Source organism: Rhea americana, unplaced genomic scaffold, assembly GCF_003343005.1.
Source record: "Rhea americana isolate MKP2758 unplaced genomic scaffold, rheAme1 scaffold_192, whole genome shotgun sequence".
In the NCBI taxonomy this organism is placed as follows: Eukaryota; Metazoa; Chordata; class Aves; order Rheiformes; family Rheidae; genus Rhea; species Rhea americana.
The window spans coordinates 1369829-1385920 of record NW_028186061.1 but is presented as its reverse complement, the minus strand read 5'-3'; the positions used below and the strand labels follow the sequence as shown (position 1 = coordinate 1385920).

Genomic DNA, 16092 nt, shown 5'->3' with positions numbered 1-16092 from the left:
TGGAAATCAAGCCCTCCGCTTGCCTCCGGTTTCTCTCTCTCTCTCTCTCTCTCTCTCTCTCTCTCTCTCTTTTTCCTCCGTGTTTTTCTTGCAGAAGCAGCGGATTTCTGCCGAGCGTTTGTGATTTAGAAGAAGCTGAACGGCCGTAAGTAGGGGAAAAGAAAAAAAAAACAACAAAAAACAAACCGAAATAAAAATCCTCTCTAGATGTGTCGGACAGTAGACGGTAAAAACATCAGGTTTTCGCAGAGTGGAGCTGTGTGCATTTCTCTTTTATTTTTTGGAGCTAAGGGGGGGGGGAAGAGAGAGAAAGAGAGAGAGAAAAACTCTACAGTCGGTTTGTTGCCTTTTTTTTTTTTTCAGCCCCGTGGCTGTGAATAGGTGCCTTCAGCTAATTTTATGAAAAGGGGCTCTTTCCAAGGCTAAGGTAGAGTAGGGCTTCCTGTAAGAGAGAGAGAGAGAAAAAAAAAGAGAGAGAGAGTTCAGCTCTTGATGCAATCTTTTTCTCCTCCTCCTTGCAAGCTCTCTGCCTCTCTCTGCCAGCCTCGGCGGACCTCGGCGGCTGCGTGCAGCTCGGGGGTGGGGTGGGGGGGAGCGAGGCAGGTATAAAACCCCCCTACCCGGGCAGGACCCCATTGGTTGCCCCTATCCAGCCTGTGACCGGCCGGCTGGGAACCACGAGGTCGTGCGTGCAGCGCTCCCACCTCATCCCACCCCCTTCCCACCCTCCTTCCCCTCCGCCGCGCAGGGAGCCCCGCTCGCAGCCCGCACGGGCAGCTCCAAAGCCTGCGGGCTGGGAGGCCGGGGGAGACCTTGGGGGGGTGTCTCCACTTGGGGACACGCTGAACAGCAATGGCAAAAAAATAAAATAAAATAAAGCTCCCCCACCTCAATCTGCAGAATATTTCTAAGGATATTTTTCAAGCTCTTGCGCTGTGGATTAAAAATCTATTTTTTTGGGGGGGGGAGGGGCAATAAGGAGGGTGGATTGGTTTGTTTTAAGAGTGGTTCCTCAGAGAATCCCAGCACAGGTATTTTCACCTCTCTCTGGGTTTGATTTTGGGGTCTGGCTCCCCTTCTGCCCACTAGGCTCAGCTGAGGCGGGGTGTCAGGGGTGGGAGAGCCTGTGCCCCTTGGGGAAGCCAAGCATCTGTGTGTGTTTAAGTATGGGGCAGACTGAGCAAATATGTACTTAGGGCTCTATAGTCTTTCTGAGAAAAACAAAAACAACAACAACAAATTCACCACAATTCAGGGGCCCTGTTATGGTTTCTGTTCTTTCTGGGAGGGAGGGRAGAAACGGGCAAGCATCGTGTATTAAATTACCCCCATTCCTGCACCACTCTGCCACCACGAGGGAAAGGAGGCAGTGTAAATAAACCAGGATCTGATCTGGTTTTGGGGACAGTTGCATCCATCCTGTGGTCCCCCTTCCATAACACATCCCCATGTGCCCAGTGGGGGACAAGACCAGAGATGCCTCCAGGCTGGTATTTCTTCCTCATATCATTTAATGATTAAAGACAGATACTACTGAACTGCTGAAGCTGCACAAGAAGGAAGTTGTTACCTCCTTCCASCTCTAGTTTAAAGCCTGCCCAAGAAACACAGCAAGGAAATCTGACTGTCTGTATCTTACTCTCATAGTCACTATTATTACGGGGCATGTTTTCCTCAATCCCCATTATCCACAAGCAAAATAAACCTACAGCTCAGGAGGCCCTGGAGCCAAAGCTGGCCTCTTGCCAGATATAGTAGTTAGGGCCTGATTCATTTCTCCCTGTCCTCTTCTGGGTTATCCTAGGAGGATGGAAAGTGCAAGAGCTATAGCTCTTCTTTGGAGAGCTGAGAATCAAACACWTTGCAGCTGAATCTAAAGGTAGCTTTCCCTGCATGATAGCCATATCCCTTCTTCCAAACCACCTTGTGCAAAATGTATTTGAAGAGAGAAGAGAGACTTCTCCATAGTCCCCCCCCCCAATCCCTATCTCTCTTTCAGATGTAGCCACAAGAATAAATCTAAGGTTCTGTTCACAGCTCACTAGTACTCAGGTAGACTACCTCCACTGTCGTGGATGAGCTCAGATGAGCACAGGAAAGGTCTGCTTGGATGCTGCTCTGTTTATCTCACGACCTTCTTCACTCTCCTCCAGACAGAGTAGGTGAGCAGGAGGGCAGACCTGACCAGTAGGACTATATGGGTCGTTGATGACAGATGTCCTCTAAAGTCACAGCAAATCATGTCCAGGGACTCCYGGTCAGGTACTAGAGTTGGAAATGTGAACAACTCCACCATGCTCATGAACTCAGTACAGCTCTGCCCCAAAACAGCGTGTCAGTTCTTTGTCCCCCTAAAGGAGTCCCTATCTGAGTCACGGGGTTCCAAGGATCATGCCCTGCAGTTTTCAGGCCCCTAGCATCCTCGGAACCCTGTGAGGTATGCAAGGTAAGRCCAGAAGCAAAGAGTGGAAAACAAACTCATTTGCTGTCTTCTGGATTGTAAATCTTCAATGCAAATAGGGCCACTGTGAGCAGAGCAGGAAGAATGCAAGAGCATTTCTACGGGCCCATAAAGGTTGTGGACCCACCCCATTCAGTGTTTTTTCTCTGACAGTCCATAGCAGTGCATGCTATGGGAAGAAGATAAACTYATGGAGGTGCTTCTGCCACCCCTCTCCCCTAGACTGATCAAGGGATCTGCAGTTCAGGGGCTTCCTCTGAGAATCCACAAGATCCTGTGGCAAGGCATTCCACAGCTTAACTACAGGCACATGAAGAGCTCCCTCCTTTTATTTGTGCYGGATTTGCAACCTGCTAACTTCATGTGATGAATTTTTAGTTCCTGTTCTGGATAAAATAATGAGCAACCAGTCACTGTTCACCTTCTCCTGTACACTCAGGAGTTCATAGACCTCTGCTATATTGCTCCTCTACCATTTTCCATCCTTGAGAATCCAACCTTCTTTGTCATTACTTATACAGAAGCTGTTCCCTTGTCCTAGATCACTTGTTCTGCCTYTCTTTGAGAAGTTGGAACAAAGGGGTCTGAACATACTGCTATCCTTTGTCCTCTGCACCACGTCCCCCAGCCACATGCAACTGTTCCACCTCTGCCTTTGGTGGCTGTCTCCATGTGTGGGTGGTAGAGAACAGGTCCTGTGCTTTACTGCTCTAGTTCATTTTATCAGCAGATCAACACCAGCTACCCAGGAAAAGGTTTTGTTATCTTCCTTCATTCCCAGATGCTGTGTGTTTCTCATCCCTGGTTATAAGAGGATCCTTCCCTTCTCTATGAACTTTTGAAGGGGGGAGATGATAATTTATTCTGCATGCCTGAGTGTCTACTTTTATTTAGGATGATGTATGTCAGTGTGTGAGCTCCCTGCTTGGACTGTGAAGGATGACCTCTTCCCACCATGAGAAACAGGACTCCTTTCTCCTTGGTAGATCTTTTCCAGGCTAGTGGTCCTGTCAAGGCAAAGGTAATTTGGACACTTAAGTTTTTTTTCTTTCCAGTTAGGAGAATGCCTCTTCTCTGTAGGAGCTGAAGTCCCATCCTAGATAAAAAAATCTCTACCCCTTCTCCCCTGGGTAACCCAGGTTAAGTGAAACATGCACGGTTTGCATCAGCTAAAGTCATTGATCAGAGGTCTGACAAAAATGGGGTTGGCAGCCACTCTGCAAAAATCCTACATTGTGTAAGAAGCCGGTCCAATGATCAAATGTCACTGAGAGAAAGCTGGCCTTTCCTGCTCTTTTTCCACTTGGCTATTGCTGGTGTTTTGTATGTAAAGTCAAGGCCAAACTAGACAAGAATGAGCTTTCGCCAGTCAGGTTTGTGCATTTGGCCAAATGATATGCATGGATTTGTGGCCATAATCATCATATGTGTTGCAAAAAAGAGTTTTGATGTCAATGCTTTCCTTTGACATGGGCAAGGAAGAGAAAGAGGAAAATGAAATGAATACTTCAGGCCTTATACTGTTTGCGCAAAGCTGGAGTCATACCTCTTGGCTGARATGAGTGTGAAAATGTTGAGTGATGGCTTCTTTGCTGGCTTTCAAATGAAACATCTGGTGTGTGTCTTATGGACAAAATCCAAGGTGAAAAGCTCTATCAAAGCAAAAGGAAAAGCCATATGAAGGGCCTGAGGGTAAGTCCTGGGCTACTCCATTGGTTTTGTTTTTGGTGTCTCATATCAGCTCTGAAACAARACTGAATGTTTTTTACCCTATTATTTTTTAGCATAGAGGAGTTTTACCGTAGAGAACAGTCCATACTGATACAGCCAGTGGAGGCCATGACTGAGACCTCCACAGCCTTGCCATCAAGCAGCTCTGTGATCTTGGTGAGATTYTCCTGCTTCACTACTCCTTGTGCTTTGGATCGTCTTGCCTGATGAACTAATCTGTGGAAAAGGAAAAGCAAGGCTAACATGCAGGTCAAATGCCAATGCTCAGTTGAACTCCTTTTCAAAGAGACAGTGACTTCCATGTTTTTGGCAAGCAGATGTGAGAAAGCAAGTGGGATAGATGAAGTTGTGGAGGATGAGTTATTTCACAGAGATGGTCTCAAGACCAGTTACATCTAAGAGGTAAATGCATTGAGAACGTTATCAGAGATGTTGTTCTCACTCAGTAGTTTCCAGACAAAAGACAGACTCAATTTGCTAAACTGAAGAAGAGGTTGCTTTTTTATCTAGCAGTTTCCGCTGCAGATGCAATACTTGGCTTCGCACCAGGCCAGGCATGCATCTGCCCCTCATTATCACCAGCATGAATGATGCAGTCACATGGAGCTTTTATTGTATGGTGCATCAAGCAGAAAGGAATCCCTCTGAATATCAGGGTGGGTAAACTGTAAGGCCTAAATGGGCCATTATGTCGTTTGTTCTGCTCTCTGCTATCACTCTACCCACAGCCTTTCAGACAGTTACCAGTACTCTGAGCCCTCTAAGCGGGATTTCCCTGAGGGATCTCCTCCAGAAAACCATCCCTTCTTCATGCTGAGGATTCTAGGGATAGCAAATTACTTTCTCCTYGCCTTTCCTTGAAATCCAGCACCAAACAATGGTTAATCACCTGAAACATTAAAATAACAAACAAACAAACAAACAACAAACAACCTTTTTTCCTAAGGGGTTTGAGGGTCACCTGGCTTGAATGTAACCACTGGTCCCTGAGTTGACTTTCTCCAACAACATCCCAAATTCAAGGAACAAGAGWGTCCTGAAAGTGAGTGACAGGACCTCTCCTCTTCCAGGCAGCCTGGGAATGCCAGTCTTTGGCTAACTGATGAGCAGGTGAGGCTGATATTCTCCCCTTGTTGTTTGCTCTTCTTGATCTAGGCCTGATCTGAGCAGAAGATGTGAGCCCAGACTGATGTGAGTGGAACCGACACGCGAGTCTGGGCTCTGTAGAATGACTGACCAGTTGCCAGAGGTCCCAGCTTCTTTRCTGAAAACAAAATCACAGCTCCCCTCTGTATCAGAGTGCAGAAGTCACACACATCAATGTCAGTTGAAGACATACCAGTCTGCAACAGCGCTGGGCCGAGGTCCACAGGACAGCGTGGGTAGGACTGGGGAAATGTAACTCTAACTTGCACCAGTTTGAACTGATCCCTTAGACTTTGTGTTGGGTGGAAATCACCAGCCTGTCTTCTGCYAGTTCTTCATCATTCTACGGTGGGAACAAAGTGGTGAGTAGGTGAGCACAGAAAGGAGCAAGGTGAGCATAGCAAGTTCATCTCTTTCCCAGGTGAGGTTTCCCCCATGCTAGCGACTGATCYGCATTTCAGCTCATTTCACCACGGCTTTATCTTCCCTGCAGAGCAGCAACTGATGCCACATTTAGTTTGTTCTCTTTTCATCCTTCCTACAAAGGGTCTTCTGTGGTTTAKCATCTTTTGAAACAACATCCTGACTTGAGAGAGATGTTTCCGTAGATTTTACATGTGGTTATCCTGCCTGTTGCTCATCACATTTTAGCTATTCTGGCAATTTCTGCACACCACTGAACAACCTCATTTTCACCGTAGGGCAGGATTGCATGTCTCAAGCCTGTWTACTTCCCTCCGTATGCCCAAGGGTCTATTACCCCAAATTTTCTCCTCCTCCTCCAGGTGCATGACAGACTGATGATATCTCTGGTTGCATACATGGTTTGAAATCATCTTGTCCTTTTTTTTTGCACTGCCATCCAAGGCACAGTCAGAATTGAGGAAGACTCCAGTTCAGAGGTAAGCAAGAAAAACCCTGCTGAAACGCCAGAGGCTGAAATAATTTGGCAAGCTTTAGAGAAGAAAACTGCCAGCATGAAATGACAAGATGGGAGCATTACTTCAGCAGGAGAAGCTCTGATTAGCAGATTATCACTTAAGTGATGTTGATCCCAGCCACGCTGCCTTCCAAATGAACCCTTTTACAGCTGCCAGCTGCACCATGGAGTCATGCATGTAAATAAGTGGGCCAGATCCTTTGCTGGCATCAATTGAGGCAGCTTTGATGGACCGTAGTTGAGTTACAACAGCTGGGGAAGTCTGGCTATAACAAGGAGTCTGACTCGCCTCTCAGACTTGTTSGAGAGCTTGTGAGTGAGACGGCCTGAAACAGGCTGTGTACTGCAGGAGGGGACAGCTTCTCTGAATCCAACAGCATCAAAAACGTAGCGTGCTACAGCTGCAGGGATTCTGTAAACTTCAATTGTGTCCAGTTGCTACTGGACAAGACCTTCTTTGTATGTGATGGTTATTTTTTATTACAGATACGAGATCAAACTTGCAGACTCTACAGTGGGCGGCTGTAATGTGCTCCCAGCCAGCTGAAACCAGTGTGCAAAAGACCTGTGCAAGTAGGGTGGCAGTRGCTGGAGTCACCTTATCGCTAGCCTGAGGAAAGATCCTTGCTGAGTCAGATAGGGGAATGATGAGGGATATTTTTTTACAGTTGCTGAGTTTGTAACCTGTTCCCTGGGACCATAAACCAGTATAGAGCGTCTTGCCCTCATAAAGCTCTATTTATCTCTGATGAGCTTGTCTGGCTGAGCGTGTGGGGAGCATGTGAGAGACTCTCATGAGTCTGCCTCACAATCTCAGAGCTGTGCTMTTGCCCCAGGGTGAGCTTTCCCCGGAGTTCACAGTCCATTTCAGCTCTGATAAGCGTTCAAAGGTGATGCCTTGAAACCTGCAGAGCTAGCGGYGAGGGGGGGAACAAGCTCTCTTTGTGAGGCTGCGCTAGCTGGTTGCTGCATGCTGGAAATAACGCAAATCTGCCACTTGCCTGGATACATGTGCTAAAGTATGTGCATGTGGGGCATGTGTTTGCAGCCATAAAAAAGCCTGCACGTGACGGTTCATTCTGTACAGATAGAAGATATTGCAGGGAGGAGGATCAGGGAAGCCACACAGCTCTTTGTTACATGTTACACATGTTAATACATATTACATGTTACAGCACACAGCATACAAGGAATTTCTAAAGGGGTTGGAGGTAGCTACAATTCTCTAAAATCCACCATTAAATCCAGCTCTGCCTTAATGTAAGTGTGTTCAAGGAACTTGAGTTTGAAGTTCAGCCAGCCTTAGCTTTCTCCCAGGTTTTTCTTTCTGGGTAGATCTCTGCTTCTCTAGGAAGTGTGGATACAAGCTCAGCTGCAAATACTGACATAGCCTGGAGTTGATGCCATCTCTGTGTTCAGTGGAATGAATTGAATCTTTCATTCAGTTCCCCAGATGGTCTAGGAAGGTCTTCAGCCTTTGTCCTGAATGGGATTGCAGCCCAGTGCACGAGAACTTTGACCATAGATGTCAGTGCCTTCAAGCCCTGGTAATTTTTAGGCCATYGAATTGAATGCTGGTTTGTCAGCATAACCTTGCTGTAGACTTGGACTTTTTAACCTAGAAAAGAGGTTACTGAAGAAGAGAAAGGTGATAGATAGGAGAAAGATCAGTGAAAATCATGAAGAAGGTAGTTGGGAAGCGGTTCTTCAATATTCCTCCTAACAGAGCGACTAGGAACACTGAATGGAAAATTTGGGGGCAARTTCAAAATAACAAAAGCATGTGGTGAAGCTGCGAAACTCCTTGCACAGGATCTTGTTTGCATGGATTAAAAATGTAAGTAGATGAATTCATGGAAGGAGAACAGTCATTCAGGAYTGTTAAATGCTGATATAACACTTTTGCTTTAGGAGTTCTCTGGGTCAGGGATTACTGAGGGTTGGAAGGTTATATCGCGAAACATTAGTACATGTTCAGATTGTTCTTATAGCAGTTATCAGTAGTAATGGCACTGCTAACAGTTATGAGTGCAGTAGCCTGTTCTTCAGTAGTCCTTCAGTATGAGCACTACCGGAGGTAGGATATTATGGTAGGCTGATCTGGATCAGTCTTTAAAAAAAAAAAAAAAAAAAAAATGGAAAGATGATCTTTCACTTGCTCAGGCAGCAAATTCAGCCCCTGGCCAAGTTCATCCCACTCTGAAAAACTGGTTCTTGGAGAACTGTAAGCAATGACATGTCCAGGTCCCCCAAACCTCTTGTCTACCCGCACCACTATGTCTTCAGTGGCATGTGGGCCGTACACATCCAGTTCCTTTGGGTGTGCCTCAGCCGACATGTGAGATCTCCTTGGCTGCAAGTCAGGACTTGGAGGTGTGATTGTGCAACCTATGACATTGAGGGCAAGGATGACCTATGATCTGAAGCCAGGGCCAGGCTTCAGGACAGGCTCCTGCTCTGGATGAGACTGGCTGCTGCCATGGGCAGCAGCGTGCAATGGGCCATCCATGTGATTATTGCCCTGAGTCACCTGCCAGTGGTGAGCCAGGGGATGGGACAGTGGTGATGTAACAGCTGATTAGGGTGTTGGAAWACCTGGAGGTAGAGAGCTTTTCCAGCAGCAGTCTACAGGCAACCTGTATCCCATGCCTCCTRGTGATATAAATGCTAGAGCTTTACCTTTCTCCCCTCTCCATGTATTTTGGCAGGACTGGTTTGGTTCTGGCTCCTGCTCTTTGGGACCTGTAATCTTGACACTGTCTCTGCTCCCACAAAGCCTGGAGTTGGTCTTGCCAGGTGTTTCAAGAGCCCTGGGGTATACTTATGTTGCCTAATCAGCCTACCTCTTTTATCCAAGCCTGAAGYATTTTCTCCCAGTTATCACAGCCCTGAACACCCAGGACAAGACTTTCCCTCTTTATTTGGAGGTTTCAGAATTTGCAAATCTGCTGTTTTTCCTGGTTGTCTTACGGCTAAAAAAAGGCATGCCACATTTCAGTGTTCCACTCACAGGGCTTTTGTTTCCAGCTCCTGAGTCTACTCATGCCTTTCTTTCAGGCACAGAGAAAAGGCTTGGGTGGTCTTTCAGTCCTTACAAGCCMTCCTTTATCAAAATGCATGGCTTTTAAAAGTCATCTCTAGTTGATCCTTCCAGCCTACATCAGGCAATTTTGAAAAAAAAATATTTTTTTTCATTGTCAGTCACTGAAGATTCAATGAAGTATTTGATTACTTCAGGCAGCACATGATTATGGGCTATTTTCCTACTGTCTTGCAACATGAACCTTGGAAAGAAAGCATCCTGGGAAGTTCAAACAAAATAAAAGTACCTGCATTTATATATTAGAAGAAGCATAATAAAATCCAGGCTAGCCCTACAGAAGTGAACATAAAATCCTTCTTTCTTTGTGATTTATTAGAGCTCTATACCCGTATTTTATTTTTAATTGGAAATAAAAAACTAAAGCACAGAAGAAATGCCACCAGCTGTTTGGGTCCAATTTTTAAATATAATTTACACCGTAAAATCAGTGCAAGTTTTAATGAGCAGTTTCTGATATCTTTTTTGTCATGGGGATGCAGACAAAGTGAAATACAATGTCATTTCCCCTCTGAGCATAGGGGTCAAGTGTGACGACTTTGCATTGCCATGTGGGTAGGACTTGCAACAGGACTTGGTTGGGGGGAGGTCCAAGTTGGGGTATGGGAAATGAGCTGAAATCATTGCATGCTGCRTATTCCCAGTTCACACAGCTCACTGGGAGCTGCTGGAAGTTGCTCAAAGTGTTATTGGGACCAGATAGCACACGGACAAGCTGCCTTTACCACCAGAGTCTGCAGAGAATGATGAAGTCAGAAAACTGGCTCAGGAAGGATACCCCRTAGTGTGGAGTGTCCACACCATAGTGTCCACACATAGGTGGACAACCTATGTGACTCCATGRAATTGCTGTGTCCCATATCACAAGCCCTATTTGTGATGGTGTCTCCAGGGTGCAAACAAGGAAGAGGCTCTACAGGCTATGGTCCCTCCATGAACATGGTTTCCACTTTGTAAGCTCTTAGACCTAAGCTTTTCCTTAGCTTCTCAATCACTGAAGCAACAAAATCAGCTGCTCTTTTACAGAAACCGACTGTCCMTGATGTTGCTTGTGAATGTCCCACATCTTACCTCTTGTCCTTGTAAAACCTGTCTCACTTGCCAACCTAGTGGGTTGTTCCTCATTCCCACCCATTTTCCAGGCCTGAAGAAGTTATATCTCACGCCCCAGCTCTGTCCTTATTCACAAATACAACCAGAATTGCCTGTGAGAAACTAATTTCACCTATTGGGAAGTTTTGTAACAGCCACTGGTGCAGGACTGGTGCAAGAGGGATGGTCCAAGGTTATAAACAAGGCAGATTTGCGCAGAGACGTGATCTCTTTCCTTAGGCCATAGATAGAGCTGGAAAAACATGAGAGTAATTCAGCATAAAAGTCTTGAAAGAGGAGGTGGAAAAACAAGGCTGAAAGCAGTGCATGTGGGTTGAAAACTTTTGTCTATTCTCTGTGTATTATGTATTTTTGTAAGAGAGATCTTTTCTGCAAGCCTCATATTTATCAAAATGATGCTCCATGTTTTTGAGCGATTATGACAACAGTTTCTCTGAAGCAGGAAACATGAGAGGATCTGTTTAGGCACAGACACTTTCTGCCAGCTCTTGGATGTTGCATTGTCACTGGGTCTTCTTCTGCACAGAAATAYTGTAGTTAGGTCATTATTTTGATCATTTGTAATGAACCAAGAGCAGCTGCTTCATTCATAGCTCTTTGAAAGGACTTTCTTGGTGTCTTTCATTTCTGAAACATTCATGAACTGACCCACTAATTTAATTCATAAAGAGAGGAAGAGTTCACATGAAGAGATGTTGCTGTATTGTCATGGTTCTAATGAAGAAATGGTGCAGAGGGATTAAGTGACATATTTTGTTTGTCTTGAGAGTAACAGATAATCTGAAAGAACGTGGTAACCCTGTCTCCTGGTCTGTTCTCCCTGTTCTTCGTTAGCTAATTTTTCCTGAGATGTAGGGGAAAAAAGAACTATGTCAAGCAGTGAAGAATGGCATTTCTCTAAGCCAAATTTAGTGACCAGAATATGACATTTCTGCTGAAATAATAATAATAAAAATGTGTACATCTCTCATTGAGAAAGAATAGATTATGACCTAGAAGTGATCTCTGTGATGATATCTTAAATTTCTCTTCTGTCAGTGGATGGCATAGGAAATAGGTCCTGYAATGCACAGGGGGAAGGATACCATGTCACTGGGAAGTGCTGCATGTGCATTTCAGAATGAGGTCCTGCTCATTAGCCTCTCTGCCATTGCTCTTCACTGCAATGTTTCTCCATCTCCATAACCTGGTCAGAAGCTGTCAGAAAAGGCCAGCCTGTTGCCTTGGGGAAATGGGGCTATGATGCTGAGGAAAGATGTGCCTACAGGTGCGATTCAGGATGGGCTGGGGGGAATGGGATGGCATGGAGGCAGGAACAAGAGATGGGACCTTTCTTTCCATGGCACACAGCAGGTCATTCTTTGGTGAATGGCTTTTGGCTAGAAACCAGCAGGTGACCCTATTTCAGTACAGTAGTGTGGTAATGGCATGATATCAAGAATGTCTTAAGGGACATCCGAGTGCTCTGGGATTCCTATACATGATTACCGAGTGCTTGTGTCCTGCTGTGTGCACACAAGACAAATCTGTTCCTCTTTACTATCGGATGTGAGCCCGGCACTCAGGGCCTGAAGGAAACGGCGTGCTATTACTGCAGGATCGCCCCTCATTTAGCTATCTGTGAGGGAGAGACGGCGGATGTCTGAAGCACCCTTCAAGATATCATTAGCTAAGTGACATACCAAAGCTGGTCTCAAGGGCCTTTGAATTTTCATCTGAGTGGAGTGCCTGCTCTTAGGGAAAGACTGTGGAATAACGCTTAAGCAAACTGGAAAGTGCCTTGAGGAAAGTCAGCAGAAAACAATAAGAGATTTCAAACATGGCCTGGGAGGAGAAGGTGAAATTTTTTCAGTCTTCAAGACTGAAAAATAGTAACAATCTCCTCTTCAGTTTACAGAGGGTAATAACTGATTTCTCTAGGACCACATGATGGACTCAGARGAGGGCACTCATAGCAGGAAAGAGATGCTTGCAGTTAGACACTTGAATTTCCTCTACCTCAGTTCAACATCTTTAAATTACGGAGAATGTTAGCTGATTTGGTCTTGTGCAATAGAAAAATAACGTCACGTGTGCAGTGTTTTTCTGCCTATCTCTACTATACCTTATAATATGACTGTCAGGACCCTAATATACCAGTGTAATATAAAGCTACTATTGCACTCTTCAGTTTCATTAAATCATTGACAAGCGGACTTAATGAGCAAAAATCCAGTCTGAGTCCAGTGCAATATCTGCCATGCTGTTCTTGATTTCTGCAAATCTCTGCAGCCAGCTATCATGTGAGATAGTTTTAAGATAATGAAAATAGTTCTGAGCTGCAGTAGAAAGTTTGTAGTTGAAGGTTTTTTTTCCCTTTCTGCTTTGAAAATTTTTAGTATGGGAATTAAATTGTCTCCAGAGATGCTCACAGTGGGAACAAAGGTACATGACTGAACATAATAGTTATGCAAGTATTTTAGGATACAAATGGAAAAAGCTGAAAAGTTAGTTACAAGTGATCTAGGTCCCAGTGCTCCCCCCAACCCCCCGCAAAAACAACAACAAAAAACAAAAAAACAAAAAACCCAATCAGTTAGAAAAGAATCTCCGAAAATGTGAGAAATAAGAAAATAAGAAGTTAGGATAAACTCAGTAGAATGAGACTACAGAAGACAAATATTCTGAAGTTTCTTTTATCTGCATGAAAAAGTTTTTTTTTTCTAACAAGATGCTTGAAATAATAAAATTTACCTAGAAGAGTAGAAGAAAAGACAGTGGAAGAAGAAAGTTAGATAAAGAGTACCTCAGTAGATTAGTTATGGTCAGTTCAGCTGGAAATGATACGATTCCCCTTGAGTACCAATGAATTAGCAGAAACGGTCCCTGTACTGTAAATAATTCTAGGTATGAGAGCTTCGGGAGGGAAAGAAAGTCTCAGGCAACTGGAGGAAGGCAGAGATACCACCTATTTTCATACAGGTAAAAAAAAAGGAGGATCAGGACAATTTTAGATGAAGTGATCTGCTTCTTGATAGAWGCTGGAGTTAGGTAGTTACCCATAAATTCATAAGCACCTGGAAGTACTACGATGGTGATGAAAAACAGCTAGTATAGATTTGTCAAGAACAAATCATACTTAATCACTGTCTTCCAAGTTTTGACAGGATAATGGGGTAAGGAAGCAGTAAGAATATTTTATGTCTTGGCTTTGACAAAGCATTTGGCACTGTCTCATGTGATACTGTCTTAAATAAACTAGGAAATATTAAGGTAGGATTCATCTCTCCTACATCAGATGTGTGTTAGGTATCTGATCTCAGGCAGTCACCCTGATGCATGCAAATAAAGATGCTTCCACAGGGTAATTCGTCTCATCTATCTTAGACACCTATCTTATGATGGGACACATTGCACCCTGCAGGTGCCCATTTCTCTCCTCTGACTGTAAAAGGAGCCTAGATTTACTAGCTCAGAATTTTTAATGTCTTTTAGACACCCGACTTAGGGYATATGAATCTTAGTCAGAGTTTAAATCAGTGGTAGATCTTTCTTAATCCAGGTCCTCTTAAATAATTCCCTTTGGAGGGAAAATAACTATCATGACTAGCTAGTACAGATTTGCTACCAGCTAGGAAGGAAGATCAAACGGTCTACTTGGGGTGGGGGTCTTAGTGTTATATACATTTCTTAAAAATTGAAATTACTAAGGAGAATGTTAAATGAGACCCCCACCCCAAGTAGACCGTTTGATCTTCCTTCCTTGCTGGTAGCAAATCTGTACTAAGTTTGGAAAGGGAGGACTGGAAGAAGAGTTCAGAATAAGACTGATCTCCTGGAAGGACTGCCTCTAAGCAACGGGATCAGATGTAATGATGGTAAACGAGAAAAAGAAGCACATAGCAAAAGGAAAAGAGGGAGATCTCACACGCTTGCTTTGCAACGAAACAACGTGGGCACGTGACAAAGAAAGGCGAAAATTAATGATCTCATTTAACAGGCCAGGAATCTGCCAAACACACRGACACTTACAACAACAGATAAGAAGACTCAGCAAAGTAAAGGACTTAGGTTAAGTTTTGTGGGTCTAAGTTTACTGCGTTGATCCGAAGACTATTTTTGTTTTCTGCAATAGGAATTTTTATTAGCTGGGTCCAAAACACACACAGGATTATACGTTAAGCTTTCAGTAAATAGTTCTTTTTTCTCCTTTCATCCCCTCACCCTTTCCCTTCCTTCTCTCATGTACCTTATTACATCCTATTCTCACTAAAACAACRTCCCTGGATCCCTTTGCTCTGTGCAGGATCCTGATGAGACCCTGTAATATCTAAGACTTCACATGGTATAACATAACAGAGGAATCCTGTGCATTCAGCAAGATTTCACCAAAAGAATAAAGTTTGTAATAAGAATAAAATGCATTTAAACTCCAGACCCGTCTCCCTTCCTCCAGAAGCACATCCCAGTCCTCTGACATGGTAAAAACTCTATTTTTTTATTGCAACCAATTTTTTAGCTCTTCTTCCTCCAAGAAGCTCTTTTTAGTTCCTGGTCTAGAATGCTATATAGAAATAAACTTTTGCTTCATGTGGGACCATGAAGTATAGCTAGACTCTGACACTCACTGTTCCTTTGAGTATTTTTCTTTCTTCTTTTTTATATATTTTTTGCTAATTTATTTTAAATTCAAAATTACTACTGTAAAAGACACACTGTAGTAAGAGATTTCCTGTGGGACTTGCACCAAATTGCTTAGGGTAGAACATATCTTATTCAACCTGAGCTTCATGAAAGTCAGCTATGTAGTTTAAGATAAGTGTCTAGGCTTATATGGGGTGCATAGGAGCTTCCTAAGGGCAATTCTTAGATACTTAGGACGCATCAATCAGCCTATAAGGTGCTGATACTGTTCCATAAACTAGAGAGGGAATGTAAAGCTATAATTTGACTGATTTATTTTGGTTGCCAACTTTTGGGTCTGAGAAAATGGACCCAAAAGTTGGCAACCAAAATAAATCAGTCAAATTTTCTGTCTGTTTAGCATTTAAAGCAGTGTTTCTCAGCCTAAAGAGCTGTGTAGCCTTCTAAGATAGAGAGACAGACAGAAGATTGGTTCATCCCATATTCCCTTATTGTTTTCTAGTTGGGAAAGTGAGAAATGTGATGGATAAACAAGTTACTGAGTTCCTTTAGCCAAAATAAATATAGCCATTACAAAATCATTATGTTACTGATTAACTGGAAATGTTTAAATTAAAAAAACCCAGCAGCCCAAAAGCTCAGATGTCTTTCTGGCTGTGTGCATGTACTGACACACGCCTGTCAGCTGCATAGGAATTTCCAAAGGAAAAATTTCATGTGTTTCCTGGGATCTTGCTAATCTTTTCAGGGCTACAGATGCTTTGGGGAGCATCTACTGAACAGCTCTGTGGGCACTTTTTTTTCACTTAATGAGACAGCAGCTTATATCTCAGCTGAATAACTATACCAGAACATCCCTATCCATTTGYCTTTTATGTCTCTTAGCTGTTTCTGCTGTGATAAGCCAGGGGTAGTAAAASTGAGTTCCCTGAAAAGCGAGCACAGCCTCCAACACCCCCCACCCATCCCAATATATTA

The 16092-nt window shown here is 43.9% G+C and overlaps 1 long non-coding RNA gene across 1 annotated transcript in view; it reads left to right on the top strand.

Annotated features, from left to right (window-relative positions):
• Nucleotides 1–10414, top strand: part of LOC146597086 (uncharacterized) — an 11015-nt gene extending 601 nt beyond the window's left edge. Inside the window, exons 2-6 of the long non-coding RNA XR_014895571.1 lie at nt 95–145; nt 3356–3482; nt 3940–4153; nt 4246–4594; nt 5348–10414. This is a non-coding gene — a long non-coding RNA (uncharacterized LOC146597086). The remainder of the gene's footprint in view (nt 1–94; nt 146–3355; nt 3483–3939; nt 4154–4245; nt 4595–5347) is intronic.
• The last annotated feature ends 5678 nt before the right edge of the window (nt 10415–16092 follow it).